Source organism: Phyllostomus hastatus, unplaced genomic scaffold (assembly GCF_019186645.2).
Source record: "Phyllostomus hastatus isolate PE091 unplaced genomic scaffold, TTU_PhHast_1.1 phas_scaffold_78, whole genome shotgun sequence".
In the NCBI taxonomy this organism is placed as follows: Eukaryota; Metazoa; Chordata; class Mammalia; order Chiroptera; family Phyllostomidae; genus Phyllostomus; species Phyllostomus hastatus.
The window spans coordinates 109,971,638-109,994,779 of NW_025334041.1; the positions used below are offsets into that span (position 1 = coordinate 109,971,638).

General features: G+C 39.8%; 1 protein-coding gene across 7 annotated transcripts in view; it reads left to right on the plus strand.

The window, feature by feature from the left end:
* SLC8A1 (solute carrier family 8 member A1) overlaps positions 1–23,142 on the plus strand; it is a 350,799-nt gene that overhangs the window by 27,448 nt on the left and 300,209 nt on the right. For 3 of the 7 annotated variants that reach the window (XM_045828235.1, XM_045828234.1, XM_045828236.1), the window contains one exon: positions 3,657–3,738. The exons of 2 other annotated variants lie outside the window; for them this stretch is intronic. The gene's annotated coding sequence lies outside the window, so the exon portion shown is untranslated. Of the gene's footprint in view, positions 1–2,997; positions 3,015–3,656; positions 3,739–16,589; positions 16,702–23,142 lie in introns of those variants that run through there. 2 more of the 7 variants (XM_045828237.1, XM_045828238.1) reach the window with 2 other exon arrangements.

Here is a 23,142-nt window from a genome sequence, read left to right on the forward strand (position 1 = left end):
GCCTAAATCCTTTGGATTTTTTAAAAAAGATTTTATTTATTTTTAGAGAGAGAGGAAGAGAAGGAGAGAAACATTGATCAGTTGCTTTTCACAAGCACCCCAACCTGGGACTGGACCCACAGCCCGGGCATATGCCCTGAACAGGGATCAAACAGGTGTCCTTTTGCTTTGAGGCACAGTGTCCAACTCACAGAGCCACACCAGTCAGGGCCTTTTGATTTTTTTTTTTTGACTCCTCAATTAATATCCCAAGTTTGTATTAGATTGCCTACACAGCCCTTTATTTCTCAGGACTTATTTTGCACCACTTTCCCATATGCATTTAAGTATTCTAAACACATCAGACTTCTTTCACATCCCAGGATGCAACTTGAACTCTCACACCACTGTTGTTTTTCATGCCACTGCCCCCTCCTGTGTCACCTTCCAGAAAACCTCCAGCGATCCTTGAAGATGCAGTTTAGCCATCAATTTATCTGGAAAGCCCTACTTGCTCCTCCTCATTTCCTTCCTCTCTGTGCAGAGCCACTCTGTCTCCTCCCTGTGTAACAACACCCAGGCCACACCTCTGTCTGCACTGGCTAGCTTGTCCATCTATCTTGCCATCTTCTCCTACACCAAGCTTGAGATTCCTGAGAGGCAAAGATTTTCACTTCTCCACTCTGTTTCTCTCTACAGAGAGTAGGACTGCAGTCATTGTTGGTTGAGCAAATGGGTTTTAAAAGGAATGAAAAGCAGCATCCTCATAGAAGTCAAGAATCCACTTTTCCTCGGCTTCCTCCCCTTTGTGTCTGGAGCCAGGCATCTGGGTAATCCCTAGACCTGCAGTATTTCAGGCACGGTCCAGTTGCTTAGGGAGCTCTCCATTTTCCCTGGTTTGCCAGAAATAGTTGCCTACCCCTAAAGGACGACTTTAGGCACGCCTGGAAAACATTCACAGGGGGTGAAAATTACTCTGTCTGAGTTGAATACTGGAAAATCAGAACCATTCCTTAGGTTGCCATTTCTTTTATGTCATTAATTTCCTACCAGGACATGAGGCCTCAGGGCTGACCCATGTGAATTGAATCTGAACCACAATGTACTCCCCAAACCACGGATACCTTAGCTCCTCCTAACTTCTGTATTTCTTCTACTGTCTATGGATGCTCCTGACAACTTCTGCCTTAAAACAGGCAGTGCCCAGACCAATGCTGATTCCATGTCTCTGCAATGTGAACCCTCACCCACATTGCTGTCCCCAGCAATGGACAGTCCAGAACAGAAATGCCCCCTGTCTCTCCTTTCAATTGATTCAATCCTAGTAAATTCGCCTATTAGCTGTGCTGAGAAAATATAGTTTTCTGCTTAATCAATTATTCTAGTTAATAGAGTTTAGCTATATGAGCGCACATTAATTTCTGATTTTAGAAGAACTAAACATGAGGTATTATGCTTCACCCTAAAGGATACTCGCTGTAATTCATTTTTCTTTAATGACTAAGAAGTCTTTGCGGACCATATATTAATTTAGGGATATCATTATGAGCATCAATTATTTTCTCATAACCAGTTAATTTAATGCCCAGAAAATAACTATTGAACAACAACATCAGGGGCTTTTTTGTGCATCTTGTTGTATCTTTTGTTTTTAGTTGAATACAGGAAATTGGTTCACTTCTCATTGGTAAACATGGTGCTTGTTTATGAGCAAATTTCTTTGTGAAATGTCATGCTAGAGGGAAAATGGGCTTTGAATGGATGTGGGGCATGAACCCTGGTCTGTGACATCAACAACATGCTATGGAACAGGATAGGGATAGTCTAGGAAGCAGATAAGAACAAAATAAAGAGCAGAACATCTAATGTGAACCCTTAGGTGTAGGACCTGTTGTACAGAAAGGGATGTAGATGGGACTAGGCACTGGGGACTCAGGTGGTCTTTTAAAATCAGGTGCAGTCAAGGGGAGTGTCGCCTACCTATTTTCTAAACTTGTGTGTTTAGATGCTCCCGGGACATTACGTTCTCCTTGTAACTCAATGACTACTTAGTCTGGTTCCCTTCCCTGGCCCTCCTCTTTTCTCAGTCTTAGAAATAGGCATGTCCTGGGCTCAGTCCTCACATCCCATCTCCTGTGCTTTCTACTTTCACTCCTCATTGATTCCACCCAGCACTCTAGATTGTAATGACCATACAATAGTGCTCAAATTTTCATCTCAGGCTACGACTCCAAGTTTCAGACTCGTATGCTCAACTGGGAATTCGACATCCCTCCTCAGATATCCAGTAGGCATCACAAACTTAATACATTCAAAACAAACCAGTTTATTTCTGTCCCCTGGATTCCCTGTCTTAGTAAAGGGCATGTATGTTCACCCAATTGCTCAGTAGAAAAATCCACTCACCCTTGGTTACTTTTTTTTTTCATATATCCCACTTTTGATCCATTAGCTAGTGCTATGGTCTCTACCTTCCCCAAAGATCCCAAACTGGACCATCTTCTCCCACAGTTAATATCCTAGTGATCCACTAGCCACTAGCAGCTCTCTATCCACTGGCCTCTCTGCTTTCATCATGTGCCTAGGCTTGGGGAAGTGTACTCAGAGCGATCCTCTTTCAACATGACACTCCTACTCAAAACCTCCAAGTAGCTCCTGGCACTCTTAGAACAAATTGTGACAACTTCTCAGTTCTTATATCTCTACCACTTGTTCATTTGGCTCCAGCCACACTGGCTCCTGCCGTTTCCTCAAATACAAATGAGCCAAGTTTCTTCTGACCTTAGGGAATTAGCATTTTCTATGACCTCTACCAGGACTGCTCTTGCCCCACATATAAACTTCTCCCTTATTTTCCCAGAGTTCTGGGCAAATGTTACCTGCTACGGAAGGCTTTCCCTGACCACCTTAAAACCCCTTCTTTGTCATTTTCTATCCCATAACTTGCTTAATTTTTTCCTGCAGTCTATTACTACCTAACACTAGATTATATCTTTATTTTCAGTCTGCCCCAGCTGAAAGCAAGTTTCATAAGGGTAAGATTTCATTTCTTTCTCCCTAAATGAGTACATTGGCTCCAGAGAGATCAAGAACTCAGTTTCTTTGCCAGCGCAGTCAGGCAATGGAGCCTGGACAGCAGGGCACGGTGGCCCTGGGAAACTCAGACAGCCCCCTGCTTTCCATATTAAGCCCAGAGCCCGATAGGGTCCCCTTTATGAAGACAAGAGAGAATGGGTTGTTGCACACTGGGTGATATGAGGAACAGGAGAACAGGAAGCAGTCATAGTTCTCAAAAGAGGACCTCACACTTACATGTAAAATGAAAATGTTCCACAAATAAACTCTAAATATTTTAATGAACTTGCAAATAATACTTCTACTTTTTACTTTCTCATTACTTATTTATTTCCATGCTTTGAAACAATACAGAAACTCTTAGAGATAAAAACAAGTCAGGGGATATGTTAGGGTTATAGACTGTATTTTGAATAGAAAATTCCTTAAAAGGGGGAAATTCTCCCAAACTCTTTAAAAATTCTGAAACATCACAGACTGTTATGGTTTTTTTCTGGCAGGGGAGGGAGAATGGGAACAGAACTAAAAATAGGAAAACCTATGGCACATGTAATTATCCAAAAAACACACTAAGGTTTTTTTTTGTTGTCGTTCTCTCCTAGTTGGTCATTCTAAGACAGCGGTTCTCAAAGCCTGACCCAGGGACCCCGGCCATCTCAGGGGCTCTTTCAGGGGGTCCATAAGGTTAGTGCTACTTTCATAAAATATGGAAATGTTATTTGCCTTTTGCATTCTCATTTTCTCACAAGTGTACACTACAGTTTTCCAGAGGCTACATAGTGTATGATATTGTGACAGATTACATGGGAAAACAGATATGAAAATCCAACTATCTTCTCTTAAGCCAAACATTCAAAATATTTGCACATATGAAAAACAAGATCATTCTTCTCACTAATTTTTTTGTTTTGAAACATGTAGCTATTTTTTATAAAATATATTATTTATGTTAACATGTAATGGGTATATTATTATTTTTGTTGAGTAAATAAATATTTAATAAGTTACTAGTTTTAATTTCTAATACAATAAATGTCTACAAATATAGCCCATATAAGCAAAAGCTCTTTTGATATCTCACTTATTTTTGAGGGTTAAATGGGATCCACAAAGTTTGAGAACTGCTGCTCCAAGATACTAAACTATGGACAAAAGAATTCTTAAATATATATTTCTTAACTTAAACTTAAGACAATGAAAACACAGTTAAATGCATTTTAATTTGACCACTGTAGTTAAATATATTTCTCAGGGCTTCATGAAAATCATGGTTTTCTTTCTGGCATCCACCACGTCTTCCTCTTTCTACAAAGGTTTTTAGAATTACACAATTGTTTTAGCTCATTTGCATATCTAGTTAACCAAAGCTTTGCCAACAAAGTTTAAGGTCTAGCATTGTAGCCACAAGCACAGGCTTCCCAAACCAAACTGCCTAAATTTACTCCACTTCCCTGCTTATATGCTCCTGTTTCTTTAAATCTAAAGTGTGGGTAATAGCAGTGCCTAAATCAAAGGGTTGGTAAAAAAGCTAAATAACTTCATACTTATAAAGTATCCAGAACAGTGCTAAAGACACTTCACAAATGTTAGCTACTATTACAGTTAATATAGAAATATCAGCTACCATTATAATCATTACTGAGAATAATACCAAAATATTAGCAGGAACTGTGGAAGAAAAAAGGAAGCTAACATTAAAACTGTAGAAGTATTGGGATGTCAATGTAATTAGAAAAATGAAAGATAAATTGAATCTTACCATTGAGACAGAATCCTTTTCTGAAAATCAAATATATTTTGTTCAGAAGTAAATTTCCCTCTCTGATACTCTCCTCAGTAGCTATGTGATAAGACAATTTTGTGCACATTATATATGTGCCCCAAAGAAGAAAACAAAGGCTTTGTAAGTGTACCATTTTCCGATAACATCGCTTCCTGAGCCAGGATGCCATATTTAAAATCAGGTGACTGGAGAACAATTGTCCTGACAAAGCGTAATGGGAGTCAATGCAAACCAGACTTGGGGGGAGACAGTCTGTGGGAAGATCCAGTCTCATCACTTGCACTAGAGGAAGGACAGCAGTGGGGATAATCTTAAGTGGAATGTCCTAGAGAATGTAAATTATTTTTTTGTCAACACTGTAACTGTGAAAGTTATATTTTTGGCATGTTTTCAATCCTAAATAGGTTTATGTCTACATCTATAATGAAGATTAATTCATATCAGAATTAGGATTACTAAATGGAGTTTTCAGAGTTGTAGGATTTGATTCAATGTAAAAAGAAAATACCAAGGATCAGAACTGTCTGTACATCTTATTTGAGGGAATGAGTTTCCTGGCATTACACATCTATTTCATTTTATCAGAAAAAAGTCGTAGGCCCACTCAGTTCTACTCTTAACCCATTACATTAATACTCTAATAAACAAACTCATTACCCTTCTATAATAGAAGTAAACTACTATAAGAGGCAACCTATTTTATATTCTAGACAACTCTCATTCATTTATTCTACAAATATTTATTGTCTAGAAGACATTCTTCTAGGAACATGAAATATATCAATGAACAAAACATATAAAATCCCTGCCTTCACATGACATATTATTTTCAGACTAGGCAGATTAATAAATAATAAGTAAGTAAAATATATATGTATCAAGAGATGTGTTCTATGAAGAGAAATAAAGCAGGGAAGACAGATAAGGAATGTTGGAATAGAGGTTAGGGGATGTTAGTTAAATATTGAAGGAAGAATATTCCCAGAAAAAAATGGAAGGAGTGGGAATAAGAATTTTAGGAAGATTTATATTTGTCCATTGATTAAAATTTGCTACCTGGAATCACATCAAGTAAATTTAACTTATTTGTAATTAGGTAGATATGTGTGTCTTTACCATTCTAGGCTAAATGTCTTCAGTTCTTTCATTACCATGTGGTATGATTTCTAGGTCCCTTGTGCCTTAGGCCTCTCCCTTGGGCAGGACCACTGTACTCTAAAATGCAGAGTAGAAGGGAATAATGACCTGCCACCCCATTCTGTGTTCTGTCCTCGGGTGTGTGTGGTACTTCCTTCTCTCAGGATGACTTTCTCACTCCCACATTTGAGTCATTTGTCTCCTCTTAGCTGTATTATGCTGCATTATCATTCATCTTAAACCTGGCAGACTCAAGTCCGCCTTCTCAGTCATAAGCCCCACTACAATAGTGTGTATATTCTATTCCATCATTGTGCTTGGCACATGGGAGGTACACACAAGTATTGGTTGAGTTGGGAAAGTTAATATCCCTCACAGATTTCTTAGTCTACAGTTTCAGCTTCTGCTCAGGGATTGTATAAACTCCAGGAGGGTGGGAAGTTTTATTGTGTTTACTAGCCTACCCATGGCACCTAGAACAGGAATGGTACATTGTATGCACTCAAAACCATTTGTTGGACAATTGTATACCTTTGAAACAGCCAATAAGAGTGTTGAGTAACAACAGGTAGGATCGTGTAATTGGCAAATAACTCAGCCTTATACTGATACAGTGCTGTATGTTTTACCAAGTACTTTCTCATGTGTGTTCTGCGATCTCCCAACTCTGTGGGGTAGGTGGGTGGAAAGCTTCGTTTCCATTTTATAAAGGGGATAATTTTATGAGGTTCACAGAGAGTAAGAGTTATTTTGATAGATGTCAGGTTCACATCCAGATCTTCCACTTTATGGTCTTACTGTTTTTTACACCACAACATACAAGAATAAGTTTACTGCGGGGTTGTCATGTAAAATGAACATCTCTTTATCATGTGCAAGTCAGAATGTCACCATGAAAGCACTTGGCTTTCCATACCACTTCAATCCCTCTGCTTTCACACCTGTATGTTTATAATGCCCTGGTTTACATATAGGTCAAGTTTATTCATAATCTCAGACCATTCCATTCTCTCCTATGTAGTTGATGCTCTGTCCTATTAGTTGATGCATTGTAGCTAAATAAAAGTTTTTTATGATTGCTTATTGTTTTTAGATTTACCAGCATGTAAAAGGAACGTGTATATTAAAGTATTGTCTTTAAAAGTTTTGATTAAAAAATGAGTCTTGCCCCATCTTGCCAAAGTTATCTGAGATTTTCACTACTTGTAATTTCAAAAAAAATGGCTTCAACATCTTGCAATTACAGTAATCATGCCAGATTTCCTGTCAACTTTATTGCCTTGGGGGGGTATGAGTAGGGTATTTCCAGACAGATGCCTGAGGTCAGTAACTTCTTATTTTAATGAAGGGTGTGCTTCCTCTATGTGACTGATGGAGAAACATTATTTTTAGGCAGTAATAGGAAATCGGTGTGCTTAGCTCACAATGTATTACTATCTCAGTACATAGGGTGATGGCGGGGGAGGTTACAGGAGCTGAAATTGTGCTAGTGCCGTGAGAGTTCATACATTGACGGATAAGGTCACCTATTCCAACAGAAATGCAGTGGCAGAGGACTAAGTGAGACAGTCTCTGTGTGGTTAAGACTTGTCAGGTAAGGCTTTCAAGGCAGAAAAAAGGCGAATGAGACTGATCTGAAAATGCAGTGGTCAAGCAGGCAAACAATGAGTCTTAGAGTAAAAGATGCTGGGTCCAAGTCCAGTGTAGGGGTTTATTAGCTGTGAATATGGACCTTTTTCCCATCTGTAAAATAAAGTTATCCATATTCATATCAGAGGACAGTTCTGAAGATTAAATAGCATATGTGTACAGAGTCTCCAATAACCATGGAATATTGGTAGTGGCAAAGGCATCTGTTTGAAAATCTAAACCTTGCCAGCAGCTGGTTCAGGATAAAATCAACAATTTCACACGTGATAAGAAGCATCAAGTCTAGGCCAAACATTTTTTAGGTTGGATGGTAGCAATCATAGTAACAGTAAACCACATACCTGTAATCTGCACCATGAGATTTTAGGGAAGAAGAAACAAGGGTACATTAGGATTAAATGACAGTGAACAGGGATCTTCCTCATTTACTAATTAAAATTGATTTACTGGGTTTTTGCAAGTACATGTTTTTAATTATTGGTTGAAAATACTCCTTTAAACACAAAAATGTAAAATTTCAATTATATTTACTTTCTGTTGTTAGCTTTGAAAAATATTCATGTGTTAGTGAAAGTAAGTGGAAAGAGAAAATTACTCCAACCCCACCATCCAGACATCAATAAATATGTTACATTTGAAAGGATAGAGTTTCAGAATTTTTCTATGAATATATCTATATATCTTTATCTATTCATATAAAATTATCCTTTTTAATAAACATTGTACCCAACTATACATTATAGTTTGCAACCTGCTTTTAACACAATATATGTTCATGTCAGTATAGATTTATATTCAATTTTGATCTGTAGATCATTCTGTTCTTGTCAACATGGATCTATAATTCCATTTTTAGTGCCTGCCCTAAATTTAAAGGGAAAAGAGGTCAGTGCCCCTGATTAGTGTCAACTGTTTTCAGATATTTAGATTGTTTGCAGTAAGTTTTTGCTATTACAAACAATAAATTTTGCTATTATAAACAATGAATTCCAATCAGTAAATTATGAAGTAATGATACACAAAATATTACCAATTTGAAATCTCCAATGAAATGAAGATTCTGAACAATAATCAATCATCAATTGCTGCTGAAGACACTAGTTGAAAAACATCAATGAATCAAGTTGAGGATACCTGAGCGCATTAGTAAGTTTAACAATACAGAAAGAGGGCAACCAGGCATTATTTCCCTCTTAATCTGATAAAATGGACCTGGCAAGGTAGCTCAGCTGGTAAGAGCATTGTCCCAATATGCTAAGGTTGCATGTTCGATATCCCATGAGGACACATACAAAAAGAAACCAATGAATGCATAAATAATTGGAATAACAAATTGATCTCTCTCTCTCCCTCTCTCTCCCCCGACCTCTCTTTCTCTTTCTCTCTCCCTCCCTCCCTCCCTCACTCTCTTTGTCTTTTTCCCTCTGTCATAAAAAAGTTAGTCAATAAAATATTTTTTAAAATAACAAATTGGAAGATATATACAAAACATACATATACATACATATATACATGTACATGTATATATATACATACATATATCCTATGACACAATCATGTCAGCTAAGCATCTAAGTATATAGAAAGGAGGGGGCAGAAATCCATATAAAGATGCCACAGCAATGCAATCAGCAAATTGTAGAATGTGTGAAACTTGATAGAAAAAAGACTTGAATTCTCAGGGACACTAAATTGCAAGAATTAAATGAGAGAAGGAATTATAAAGAAGGTCTTGAAGACATTTCAGACGTATGTAATGTTTTGATGTTATTTAGATCATTATTCTCACATACCAGCTGCAAACATTGTTAAGGAGAGAATCAGAGAAATTTCCATACTTCATATTTGATTAAATTAAGTGATTATTATTAGTTTTTTTAAGCATGATAATGTTGTTGCAGTCAAGAAAAACAAAGAATTCTCTTTTAGAAATATACATGCAAGTATTTACTAATGAAATGATGTGATATGCAAAAGTGGCTTTCAAATAATCAGACCAGAAAGGTGGAGGTGAGCTCCACATGCCCCCAAATTGACTATTTGTTGTCAACTGGTGAAGCTGGAAACGGGCACATCAACACTCATTCTGGTTCTCCCTCCACTCTTACATATGTTTAAAATTTACTATAATAAAAAGTAAAGAAAATATGGCAATATTGATTATTATATACAAAGGATTCACGCACACTGGGAATACACAAAATGCCACTTATTTTAAAATAAAGGGCACTACAGTTAGTGTTTTTTCAAAATTATCTCCCCAGAGAAAAGGAATGAGTACCATATATTTTAGGCAAGATAAAGAGAATTCCCCGTCATGGAGGGGGCTTCTAATAATTCCATATCTCCTCTCTCATAATGTGCAATGTAGACCCAATGAAGGAAAGTGAGCATTGAAGCCAAAAGCAAGCACCAAGACTTTATATCACGAAATATCAATGTTTTAATGGGAAAAAGGGACAGAAATCACCTCCGCACTCCCATTTGACAGGTAGTGAAGTGGAAGTAATTTGCTTAAAGTTATAGCCATACACTAGTAATTAAACTTATGTTTGCAGTTATATGGTGATAGGTGAAAAAATCTTTATTCTCATTTTGTCATCAAAAATTAATTGCAAAGATTGCAAAGGTGATAGCCATAAAAGTTTAATGTCATGAACATAATAGGTAAAGATTGTGAACACACTAGTGAATTCAAGTGTCACAAAAATAATCATTGTTTTTTCCTTTGGAAAAAGGCAGAAATTAATCAGGAATTAATTAAGGTGAACAACATTCTGAAGGGAATAACAAGGACTGAAGTTTTTTGTGTGAATGTCAAGTGCAAAGATACATTAAATGACCTTTAATTAAGGAAGAAATTGTCTCTAACAGGAGCAAAAGATGTCAAAGCATTATTCTGTCGAAAAAACAAAAGGAGACAAAGATGGCAGCTATAAATGTTTTTAACTGAGAGGACAAAGATGATTTAGAGAAGTGAATGACACGGTGTAGACTTTTGGTCTCCCTCCACCCTTACCTAGGAGACCGTCGTCCCCTCTTCAGAAGCAACTCTGACCATGGCCCTGCTGATCTTTGCTTAGGAGGGCAATGTTAATGTGTCCTCTGTAGGCTGGCGAATCGTGGGGCAAATGCTTTCCCTCGGAGTTGTTGTTTTTTTTTTAACTAGGGATGTTAGACATGCATCAGCCCCCTATTACACTCTCAGCTCTGTGCACAGGGAAACATTTTCAAAATGGGCAGCTCACAGTTAACAGTGAAGACTTTGGAAGGGTAAGATTCTGAAACTGAACTACCCTCCTGAGAGTCAGTTACCCTGCAGAACATGGTCAACACTGCATTTTAAACACATGAACTAATCACTAAAATTCTGTGGCGCGCGCGCGCACACACACACACACACACACACACACACACACACACATATATATATATATATATAGCCACAAAAAATAGGTACACTTTTGATTCATTCATACTAGACAGCTATTGTTGTGCTAGCTGTTGTCATTTTCTTTTAATTCAGCACTCTAAGGCAAAAGAGGTCAGGGCCCCTGACTAAATTGTCGGGTATTGCATGTTTTAAAAATTCCTGCAGCACAATGGTGGAAAATTGCTGTTCTAACCAGCTCCACCAGCCTTGGGGGTCCAGTCCACTCCTTTCAAAGAATTTAATTAACTGCTTTCCTTGTGTGTACCAGGTGGGATTTCACTCTCAAATTAACTCGTCTTTTAAAATACATATCCAGCTTCTTTCTTTCTCTGCATATGTTGTTTTTTAGATCACTAGTTCCTATAAAATATACAATTAACTAGCCTGGATATGTAGACACTTATATTTAATACTCTCAGGTCATGCATAAATGAGTTAATGATGTTAAGTAATCATAAATGGTGTTTTCAAGTACATCATACATGTGAATAAAGGAATTAAGCATTAAGAGACCACATCAAAATCCCCCTGTCTGTGCTCCTTGTAGGCAGGGAGAGAGGGGCACATTCAACCAACCCTCGTGAGCTATGAGGTATTCTTGTACACACAGCTTGGGTCTGAGTACCATGGAACCCAGGGAGGCACAACATTGTATTTCCTTTCATCACAGAAGACTTTATACTTATGGCACCAAGTGATTCTCATGATAATATTGAAAGAAGCAGAAAAATTGTAAGCATCCTCAATTTGTAAAGGAAGCAAGGCTCAGAGTGGTGGTAAGTTTACGAGCAACTAGTCAGTAGCAGAACTGAAGCTCTACATTCTTTCCACTCTTCAGGCATGTGACAGGCAGCTGACCATCCAATCGGATACAAAAGCTGCTGGGAGAGCCCTTACGTCATTTTCCAGTGATAGTTCTTAGTGAAGGTCTGGAGAAGCTCCCTTCCTGAAGAAGCTCCCCTAGGGGCATATCAGTCCAGAAATTTTTCAGTCAATTTAAGTGATTAAAAGAGTCTCATTTTTGTAATTGACTCATTTCTGTTTGTGGTTAAATTTTGGTCTCATAATCCATTCAGATTTCTCCCCTAAGTCCCTCCTTTGCCACAGCAGAGAACATTTGCAAGTCTTGAGAAGTTAGGAACTTGGAGAGGCTGTCGATTTCTTCAGATCCAATTTAAAGAGCTGTAGCAATCTCTTTTTTAAAAAAAAAAAAAGTTTAGATTTAAAGGATGAATTCCTTCTTTATTATTTTTATTTTTTATATTATATTTTATCGATTATTCTATTACAGTTCTTCCAATTCCCCCCCTCTTTGTCCCACTCCACTCCCGCAGGCAATCCCCCACCGTTGTTCATGTCCACGGGCCATACAATGTGTGTTCTTTGGCTGCTCTATTTCCAATGCTGTACTTCACGTCCCATGACAAATCTGAAATTACCCATTTGTACTTCGGTAATCCCTTCTCCTTTTCTGCCCATCCCCTGAGCCCCCCCCCCATCTAGCAACTATCAAAATGTTCTCTGTGGCAACCTCTGCATTATTCTGAAATAATCAATTGTACTATACTGTAGTCCATGAATATTTCTTCAAATTCTACACAATGTTCTGACTATAATACAAAAGAAGAATCAATGCCAGTGTTTTATAATAAATGAATAAGTTGTTCATTCTCTGAAAGTCAGGCATGAGCACTCTAGAAGGTGTGATGGAGCAGTCAGATGCTTGTCCCGCCTCAAGGGCAGCAGCTGCAAGTGCTGGTTAACAAGCAACATTTTCCATCAGTGAAGTGATTTTCCAAAATAATGAACAGCTCTTGTTAAATTCCAAATAAAACAAAGCATGATCTTTTCTCAATATATTCAGTACTTACATTCCTGGGAAAGTCAGTGAAAGTTAAAACGAGCGAGCAAGCAAGCAAAAGAGAAAGAAGAAAAGAAAAGAAAAGAAAAGAAAAAAGAAAAGGAAGAGAAAGAAAGAAAGAAAGAAAAAAGGAAAGAAAGAAAGAGGAGGGAGGGAAGGAGGGAGGGGGAAGGAAGGAAGGAAGGAAGGAAGGAAGGAAGGAAGGAAGGAAGGAAGGAAGGAAGGAAGGAAGGAAGGAAGGAAGGAAACTTGGCTATTATACAAAATACAGAGTGAGGTTCTAGGCTCAGAAAGTAAATGCGGCACCTACCTGAGTGTCCTACAGAACATTTGAAAGTCATATGGAATGAAGGACTATATCACACATGGCAAGATGTATTGCATCCCTGGCCCCTGGCAAATAAATATCCATAGCAACTCTCGTATTATTGTGGAGAAATAGCCTGCATGAATTTCCAGTTGCCCCTAATAAGAAGCAGTACTACTCTAGCTGAGAATCACTGCTCGAAAGGCTTGGAGAAGAAGGGGATATTATCAACCCTCTGCTCATCCCTTTGCAGTGTACTCTGGTAGCGTTCTGACAGGGAGGGCAGGGAGGGCAGGGAGGAAGCACCCCTGTGATAAGGTCACAACTTCTTCACATTGCTCTCTGCTGCTGAATGATCTCATTGGTTATGTGTTCTCTGTGGTTGGGTGAAGTCCTCTACAGTCCCCGCTAGAGAGGAATCCTTCACTCAGCAGCTCCTCTAGGCATTGGGGAACTTCTGTGTGATTAGACTCTTAATTTAGGTTAACCTCCAACTGTGACCTTACACGAAATCCACCTGACGTCCTGTGATAGAGTCCTTGGCAGGTGTGCAGCCTCCATATTTTTTCCACCACAACCCCACTTCTGAGATCACCCCATGCCATCTCTCCTCCATGGTCTTTCCCCTACTCCAGGAGTACGTGATGCAGAAGTCAGCTGAAGGCTGACTGGAAAATCAGATGCCAATCTCTCCTTCTTACAGCCTTTAAAGCAATTCTTTTGGGGGCCTCTCCTCTTTGCCTCAGCAGAGGAACCAGTGGGGTAGTGTCCTTCCACAACTCCTAACAGAGTGGGTAGCATGCAGTATAATGGCTGATTTGTTTACATGCCACAAAGCAGAAATTTTAACTTCAAATAAAAAGGGCAATGCATGAATCTTTTAAAGTTATGAAATGCATTGCCTCCATTTGAGAATTTATCCAGTGTTTTATCTTTTTTTTGGGGGGGGGGTGTTCACTTGTGCTAGAAATATTTCTTATCTATAAGAGAGTTATTTAGAAAGACATGTCTAGAAGATATGTGAGCATAAAAAGAACAAGATTCCACCATATAATAATCAGAAAAGCCCACCGGTGGAGAGCTGTGGTCATTGTGGTGATTGCTGACAATCACAGAGGAGACCCCTGACAAGGTGCAACAGTGATAGTAAAATCACATCTAGAAAATATGAATGGCTTAATTTGTTTGCAATTTTCCAGTTGGTAAGTCTGCCCCTTAATACCAAACTTAGAGTTCTAATAAACCATGTGTGAGCAAGGAAAGCAGGAAAAGTGAAGACTTTATGCAAGGCTGAAGTTTTCCGTAGGAAAACTAAGGCAAGTCTTCAGAATGAAACAGATAAGGTATCTTACTCTTGAAAAAAGATGCCAAGGCCAAGCCCTATAGTTCTGCATGGCTCTGCCTACCCTGTGACCCCTGCTAACACCCCTCCTCTCTCACTTGCTGTGCTTTCCACACTCTGACCTGTTTTTGTTCCCTTGACTGCTTCTCACCCCAGGGCCTTTGCACCTGCAGCTTCTCCTGTCCAAGACTAAACTAAGTTCACTCACCTCTTCTAGCCAGTCCTTAGTCTTCTTTTTGAGCTTTGCAACTTCCCTTAAAAAGGTCGGCTTCCTCTGTTAGAAACTTAAGTAATGTGATTAGTATTTCTTTCCTTCCCCAAGAGAAAAGCCCCCTTTGTCCATGTATTCACTGATGACTCCCTTCTGTCTAACATGGTGCCTTGCTTCATAGTCACTCAAAAATACTCAGTAAATGAGTGAATGAGTGAGTGATTTTTATCTATGATTGAATAGCTATCAGGTAACTACCAAAATCCAAGTCCATTTCCACAAAATTCAAGCTTATAGCTGATCTAATCACGAGATACTATTTCAAAGATAAAGGGAAAAAGTTTCCAAACTTGTCAGGAAATCCATCAGACATTTGTCTAACAGTAGTATTTATAGATAAAGAAAAGTTTATTTTATTTAAACTTATTTAATTTTAATAAATTAATAATAAAATGCATTTAAATGTATTTAAATAAAATAAATAACAATTCGCCTTCAAACAAAGGGCTAAACATCTAAAAATCTGGGATATGCTTTCCATTTAAAAATATATCTCATGAGGTCAAGTAGTGTTAGTGTTAAATTAGCACTAGATTTCTCGTAATGACGAATGCCGTTTTCGGTTTGTGTCAGATTAAGGCTGTGTCCCAAGAGATGTTGGAAATACATGCGAAAAATCAAACCAGTTGATTTTATCCTTCGATTTGTTATCCGACAAATAAGGCTGCTTTTAGCAAAATATTCTTCTGAATATATATAATATATATGTGATCAAAAGACAAAAAGATTTGATTAAATGTTACCATTACTTTCAGGTTTCCCTCACTGGTTCTAATTGTTTCTGAAATAATATTAAAAGCAGCTGCAGTCTGGGGCGGTGAGAGGCTCTTCACAAAGCCCATGCTTCCCCGCGCTTGGCCCCAGCTGGATCTCGCACACCGTGGAAGTCCACACAGCGGACTTAAATGCCTGGCGCTTTGCTACTGGAGCGCTGGGGTGGGTGTAGGTGGAAAGAACCTTTCACAAGCTCTCTAGGTACAAGTCAACTCTATTTCGTAAGGAAAAAAATCAGAAATTCTCAATTTCCTATAACCTATTTCAAAGGCAGCTGTGCATTTGGGGACAGACAATGGGAGAAGTCCATTTAAGGTGCAAAGACTAAGTGGCTGCCTTGTCTGTAGAGAATTTAAACACAGTGATACAACCAACCAAAGGTCATCGGCTCTTTGTTATCACGCAGCGTGCCATGGCGCTGATGAGGTACGCTCCCTGCCTGCTGGAGCAGACTACCCGCCCCGACCCCACCCCCCCACCCCCGCCACCCCACCCACCCCACCCCGCTTAGTCTGCCACTCTTAAAGGAAAAAATTTCCCCTAGAATACTAAGAGCCTTATAGAAAGCATATGTGTTCCAATTGAAACCATCCAGAATGATTCCCCTGAAAATGAAAACTCAGTATGCTTTAAAATATTGGCCTGAGGTGGGGAGGGGGAAGGGGCTTACTGGCATTCTGCCAAGAACTGAGCCAGAGAGAAACTATATTCTTCCCTTTCTTCTCTGGTCATTGTTTAGAGTACTCCTACTCAGGCTCCTGCCAGACACCTGCAATCATCTTCTCACTGGTCTCTTCTTCACTCCTGACCGTGCCCACTTTAACATACCACATTCACTCTGAAAACTGCACCTTCTTCATAAAGCCATATCTGGCTATAGGATTCAAGTGCTCAGAAGTCTTCAGGCTAATTCCAGTTATGAGACTTAATTCCAAGAGTTCATGGATGGTGTCTAATCCACGTTTTAATCACCGCAGGACTTAGCTCATGGCTCCGAAAGGAGGAGTCTCTCACTATTTGCTGCCTGATTTGAAAATTCGGCCAATAAACTGCTGCAAAATTTCCTTTAAATGATTGCCCTATAATGAGGTATGTTCCATTAATTTGTTTAATTTGTTCAACACATACTTATTGATCATTGATTGTGAGTGAGATGGGCACTTTGCTGTGTTGAATAACTTCGCATCCAAATCTGCCTTTCCTTGAACAATTTCTACATTCAGAATTGTTTGTTTGTTTGCTTGCTTGTTTGCTTGCTTTTTGGCAAAAGAAACAGGAAGAAGAAAAATCTTAACCTTAAGATACATAATTTAGGAGTTTGTGGGGTTTTTTTTTTGGCTTTAAATCTATCACTGTTCAAAAGAGACCAGTGCATGGGTCACAATCTACTTGAGGCTGTGAGTCTCTGAGTAGATTTGAAACCAAATATAAAAGATCTGGAAAATAAACAACCATTCCTGTTAAATAAAATTAGGAAAAAAAGAGGTCAGCTATTATTTCCATGCATTATTTGCACATTTGCAAATGGTGATTTTCCCATAATTTGATCTTTAGCTGGAGTTAAGAATCAAGTATGTGGATGAGTGTGTGAGTTCATATAAGAGTTCATGTATACGAATGCACTGTGTGTGTATGCATGAGTGTGCGTGCATACTATGTGCATTGTGTAATCTCAGATAAGGATGTAAAAAGAAGGGAAATGAGGTTGACAAACTCGTGGAAAAAAGCCCTGGAACCATCATTAAATTACGCATATGTGATTTCCCTCCCTCATTGCTAGGGCTGTTGACTTTTTGGCAAGAGGTTCAGCCATGAAAACTCACTGGTATAGTTTCCCGTCTCGTTGCTTTAATAAGAGGCTGTTCTTTAAGTAAAACCAAAGAGGGCACTCAGAATTCTTGCAGCAACTCTGCCTTAGAAGAAATACCACCATATTATGCGCAATCTCTGGGAGCTAGTTTTCCTTTCTGGAAAACTCTGGGATTTATGTCGCATATGAAGTGGTCCTGCGTATGGTGGTGGAAACCACGTGACCGCGCCTCTGCAGCTAACCCCATGAAGGCCAGTGGCTTTGCCATAGGAATTCCTAAAAGAACCCCAACTCGGGACAGAAACAAATATCCAACAACAAAACACTGTGCTCCATCATTTCATCTATTTGTGACTCTCAAGAAAGAGAGGAAGAACATTGTCCCGGAGAAATCCTAACTTCATTCAGGTCTCTGCAAACTGACCATCTAAATTTGTACTTGCTCCTGAAGTCTCTTTCTCGTTTTCTGTGCTTCATTTCTTTCACAGCAGTGTCTCCGTCTGACACCCTATGATGTGTTAATGCATTTATGTTGCTTATTGCCTCTTGTTTTTCTAATGAAATGTAAGTCCCAGGAGGGCATGAACTTTTACTGATGTTTTCCCTGTTGTATCTTCAGGGTCTTGGACAAGCCTGGCCCAGAGTAGGTCCTTACAAATATTTGTTGAATGAATACATGAAGGGATGAGTGAACAAATGAATGATATGACTATTCTCACCTGTGTTAATTTTGTCCCTGCTCTGCCCAGCTTCTTGTCTTTAATTAGAGTTGCTTCACCTCTGACTTTGAACAAAGCAGGAAGTTCACAAGTTTCTTGATTTTTGAAAAATAGTAAATGAAAATACAAGCATAGTACCCATAAAACATATGTCTGCAGAACCCCTCTTAACAGGAAATAAGAGATTCTCTGACATGCTTACAAACTGGGCCAAACGGGAGCTTATAAGTAATTCCAGAGATAACCAACAAAGGGTCAGTTTACAGGCACAAGCCTGAGGCTCGGTCAGATTGCCATCTCCGTGTGGTCTGGCCTCCTGCAATGTCACAGACAATCTGTCATTGCAGAGCAGGTGGCCAGGCAGGACTTTGGATGTGGATAAGGTGACAATGTCAGTTGCTAACCAGGGCCATCACTGTGCTATAAGGAGATAATTGCTATTAAGTTGCAATTTGCACTGGACAGAGGCCAAAGAATTTACCCTAAGACCCAAATCCATCTACCCGTATAGGCCAGTCCCCCTGCAGGGGACACTCTGTGCTTTATGAATTCCTCTACCGTGTACCCAAAACTGCTCTAGATGCTGGGGACTGAGTGTTCAACACGACAGATGCAGGCCCTGCAGTCGTGGATTTCACTTTCCTGACCATGTCTTCCAAGAAGCTTAGATGTCTTTGTCAGATCCATTACAGTACCCACGTGTGCCCCATGGAGACTCAAAGAGGCCCTGAAACATTTGTCAGTTCACTTAAATTTCCAAGAAAAGTCCCTGTTTTTATCTTCTGTTAAATATCAGTGTTCAAGGAGCTGCAGAATAGAATGTCACTGTGGCAGATACAGGGGGGATTTTTTTCACTTGTCTTTGCTACTAATTAGCAATTTGATCTTAGGCTGATGGTTCTCAGTTCAGTCTGAACCTTAGTACCACCTAGGGAAAAGGTGGTACTTAAAAAATACCAGTGTCTGTACTCCACTTCAGATCTGTAGGGACAGAATCTCTATGAGTGGGCCTGGTCTTCAGTACTATTTCAAAACAACATACCTGATACTTCTGTGTAGACTGGGCAAACCTCTGTACTTTCTCATTCGGTCTTTAAAATGAGAGTAGTCACAGCTCATCCAACTAGTTCATAAGGATTTGTCACATAAATCTTAGGTTTCAAATGGCAAATAGGTTTAATATCTACATAAACAACATGTTTATTTCGGTCTACACTCAAACATTCTAAAACATATCCAAAGATGGTTAAGCTTTTGTATATGAGACAGGACAGGACAATACATTAATAGAAAACAAAAAAAAAATGTAGTTTCTGAATTTCTGTGCCCATAATTGCCAAGGACTCTTTAGGTCACATAATAGAAGGTTCTGAATTTTTAAGTAGATAAGAGCAGGTAGTTTTGTTATTTCCGGACACTTCCACTGGTAGCAGAATCAGCACCATTACAGCCATGAATTAAGACATCCTAAGTTCAGTATATTTCCCCCTTGGGTATTTTTGTTATGACTCTTTTCAAGGGCTATTCTCTGGCACTGTGGTAACCACTGAGACACTGGCAGAAGATTCTAAACAGTGCCCAGCCATCGAAGATGGAGAAGAAGCTATACGTCAGAGACGATGCCTTAGAAAAGAGATTTATTGGAAAGGCTGAAGTGCAACATCTCTCAGGGATGTTTCTTCGGAACTAGATTGCAAGGAACCATGGCCCGGTACAGAGCACATGCCAGGGCTTCATCCTGAGTCCCTCTTGGTGGAGAGTCCTTGAATCAATATTGAGGAAAGTTTGTGAAATCTTGGTGAGGAAGTTTCTGTTTTAATACGATCCCCTCTTAATAAAATTAATGTGATAACCCAAATCCTCATTAGAGTGGAGTTTAAAATGACCCTCAGATTATAATAGAGAGAGGACCAAGTTGACAGCCAGACATAAAGGAAAATAAGTATTGTGATCTGGCCCGGATGGGGTGCCCCCTTCATCAGTCACATAACCGCACCCTGTGCTTACACAATCTGAGAGTGCACGAGTAGCTTCTTTTATCGTAGGCAGGGGAAGTACCTCATACTGTAGAGGCATTTGTTCTCCTGGATTATTTGTTGTACATAATTCTGTATAACAAAAATGATAGCATAATTGTTATCAATAATGATAGGCCGAATATGTGGAACTTGATTATATAGAAACTTTTTTAACTTTGTGAATATCATTTCTATGGAACTTTACCACTGATTATAAAACAACATCATTTAATAAATAATTATTATGATGAATAGCTGTGTCAAGCACATTATATACATTTTATCCTCCCTGTAGCTCCGTGAAGGAGACTCTTACCATCCAGGTTTCGCAGACAGATATTGTGACTCAGAGGGGTTAAGAAAATTCCCCGAGGTCACTCAGGTGATATTTTTGACTCCAGATATTGTAACTCCAAAGCTCTAATTCTTAACTCGTCTCTGTTCTTTTCTGACCCATTAGTTGCTCTAGATAATGATTTTGCTCTTGAGCTACTCACTGGCTACCTTACCATTGGTGAATTGGTGGGATGCAGACTAGAGATGTCCTTAATATAATAAGAGGCAAACATGAGAGATGAAAAGTGCTGGGATTTTGTACAAGCTCAGTGCAGACTATCATTTCTCAAATGCAGAAGTGCAGGCATCTGCTGTCCAAAGACCGGGACAGGTGCATAGGAAGTGGGTGACCTTGCAGCTGTGGGGCACAGGGGAGAATTGTGGTAACTCTGAGGGGGTTCGGCTGCTCCCACCCAGCAACAGGGCCCACTTACTGGCTGGGGTTCGGCTGCGGTGCTCAACTGGTCAGAACAAAAAGGAGAAGTAAAATGGAATTGTGGGAATGAGACCCCAGAGAAGGAAAGGAACACTGAGTAAACAAAGAATCCCGCCACCCCCTGAGGCAAAAACCTTTGATCCCATCAGCAGCAAAGAAAACCCCATGGACAAAAGGGGCCAGAGACCCACCTGAGGTCCCTAGGTGTGGGGAGACGGCTAACGTTAAGCTCCACTAGCTGGCTGGGCTGAGGGCATTGTAATACCTTTTATGTTACATAGAAATCAGGATGGGACCAGGAAGGAGCAGAGAGGTGAATGGTGACAACGGGCAAAATAGTCAAGGAGGTCAGGAAGGACTTGTTCTATATGAAGACGCTTCAGAAGCACCAAGCACCAAAAAACATAGTAATGGTACCTCTGACCCAAATAATTCAAAGTGAACAGAAAGGAATTACATTACAATGAAGTCATTTTTCCTTGTCATAAAAAAACTATTGGGTGTTGTAGTAAAATAATATTTGTTTTTCAAAATTGTGGCACCATTGATCACATGCCTAACTTTTTCATAGACTGGATAAAAACATTAGACCTGATTCACAAGTTTTATCTTTGGTCTTATAACAAGTTGACAAAAATCTCCTGAAGAGTTGCAGGAAAATAGCTCGTGAATATCTGAACCGTGTTTGATATTAGAATACATCAAATCTCGATGATGTCCCTGTGGAGTCCCCAGAATGGCTGTGCTTGGGTACCTGACAGTGGACACCCATAACTCTGAACCTCAAATCCAAAGGAGAGAATGGCAATTAATATTCGAGAATACAATTAAGAAACACTACTGCCATTGGAATGTAAATCACCACCTTCCTACAAACAATATTTCTTCTTTCCAAAGCCACAGCCTGCAGTAGCCTCGCAATGTCCTCAGCTGGAGCCTTGTGCCGGTGATGCAGCCGTCGATAATTCTTGCAATAAAAATCCAGTCATGCTTGACATTTCGGAGGGAGCAAAAGGTTCGATTTGCCTCGGGGCTCTGGAACCCTTATAGAGATGCCTTTCATGAGAAATGAAAGGCAAAATAAAAATTAGAGGGTTCAGAAACTGAGCCACCTCAAAAAGAGTGCCAAATCACTAGGCACTAGGCTGCCTTTAAAGGTTCTAGGTCAGCAGAGGACCATGTCATGGAGGTGTTTTCCCAAGAATCCAAGTTGATCTAATATCAAGCAAGACTGGAAAAGAGGAGGAACAGAGACCCAGGGTGTAGCCTTCATGCTTTCTTGGCTGCTGACAAGATGGATTTTGGAATAAAGTTGGTGGACCACTGGGATAAAGAGGTTAAGGACAGGTTTTCCTTACCCTGCGTCACAAACATGCTTCTTGCACTCTCAGGAAAATCGGCGTTTTCACTAAGAAGTCTGTAATACCGATAGTAGACCACATCCTTTCCACAGACTCTGTTCCAGTGATACATAGTCCATTCACATTTCCATCTAGCTCTTTCACTCGGCTCCTGCGGTCCGCCGTGTCCCACTTCCTGTGGGTGAGGTCTTTACTTCTCTCTGTGTCACTTAAAAAGCCACTTTGCTCTCTAAGCCCTTTTCCTTGAGTGTGAGCCAAACGTCTGCCCTTTTTACACTCCCTTAAATTCAGGACCATAAGTAATTTTTGGCTGAGGACACACCCTAACAGAGAGATGGTGGCTTGTGTCTCCCTGAGTGTGTTCCTGTTCACACCCGCGGGTCAGTGCAGTCTCACAAAAAGTTTGTGCGCAGAGTGGCTTCCAAGAAAATTGAACCCACAGCGAGGAAAAAACATGTCTTTAGAGAGGGATGATTCCTGGGAATGATATACAAGACAAGAAGAAGCCTGGGATGCTCCCCACCAAGCCCAGGGTCCACAGCCACCGGCTGGGATTCGGCAGACGCTTGTTAATGAAAGGGGGGGCCTTAGTCAGGCAGCCTCGCCTGAATGTCAGTGAGGCAACAGTGCGGCCCCCGGGCCTGCTCCGGATCTACTTCCTCAGAAATGACTCTCCGCAGGTTATTCGCAGCACATCCTTGTTTGAGGCTTGCCCTAAAACAGTGACTTTCAACCCAGGTTACACAGGAATCAACAAGAAACATTAAAATAAAAATTGCTGATGCCTGGGTCCCACCCCCAAAGATTCCAAGTTAATGTGCCTGGGGTGTGGCCTAAGCACTGGGACTTT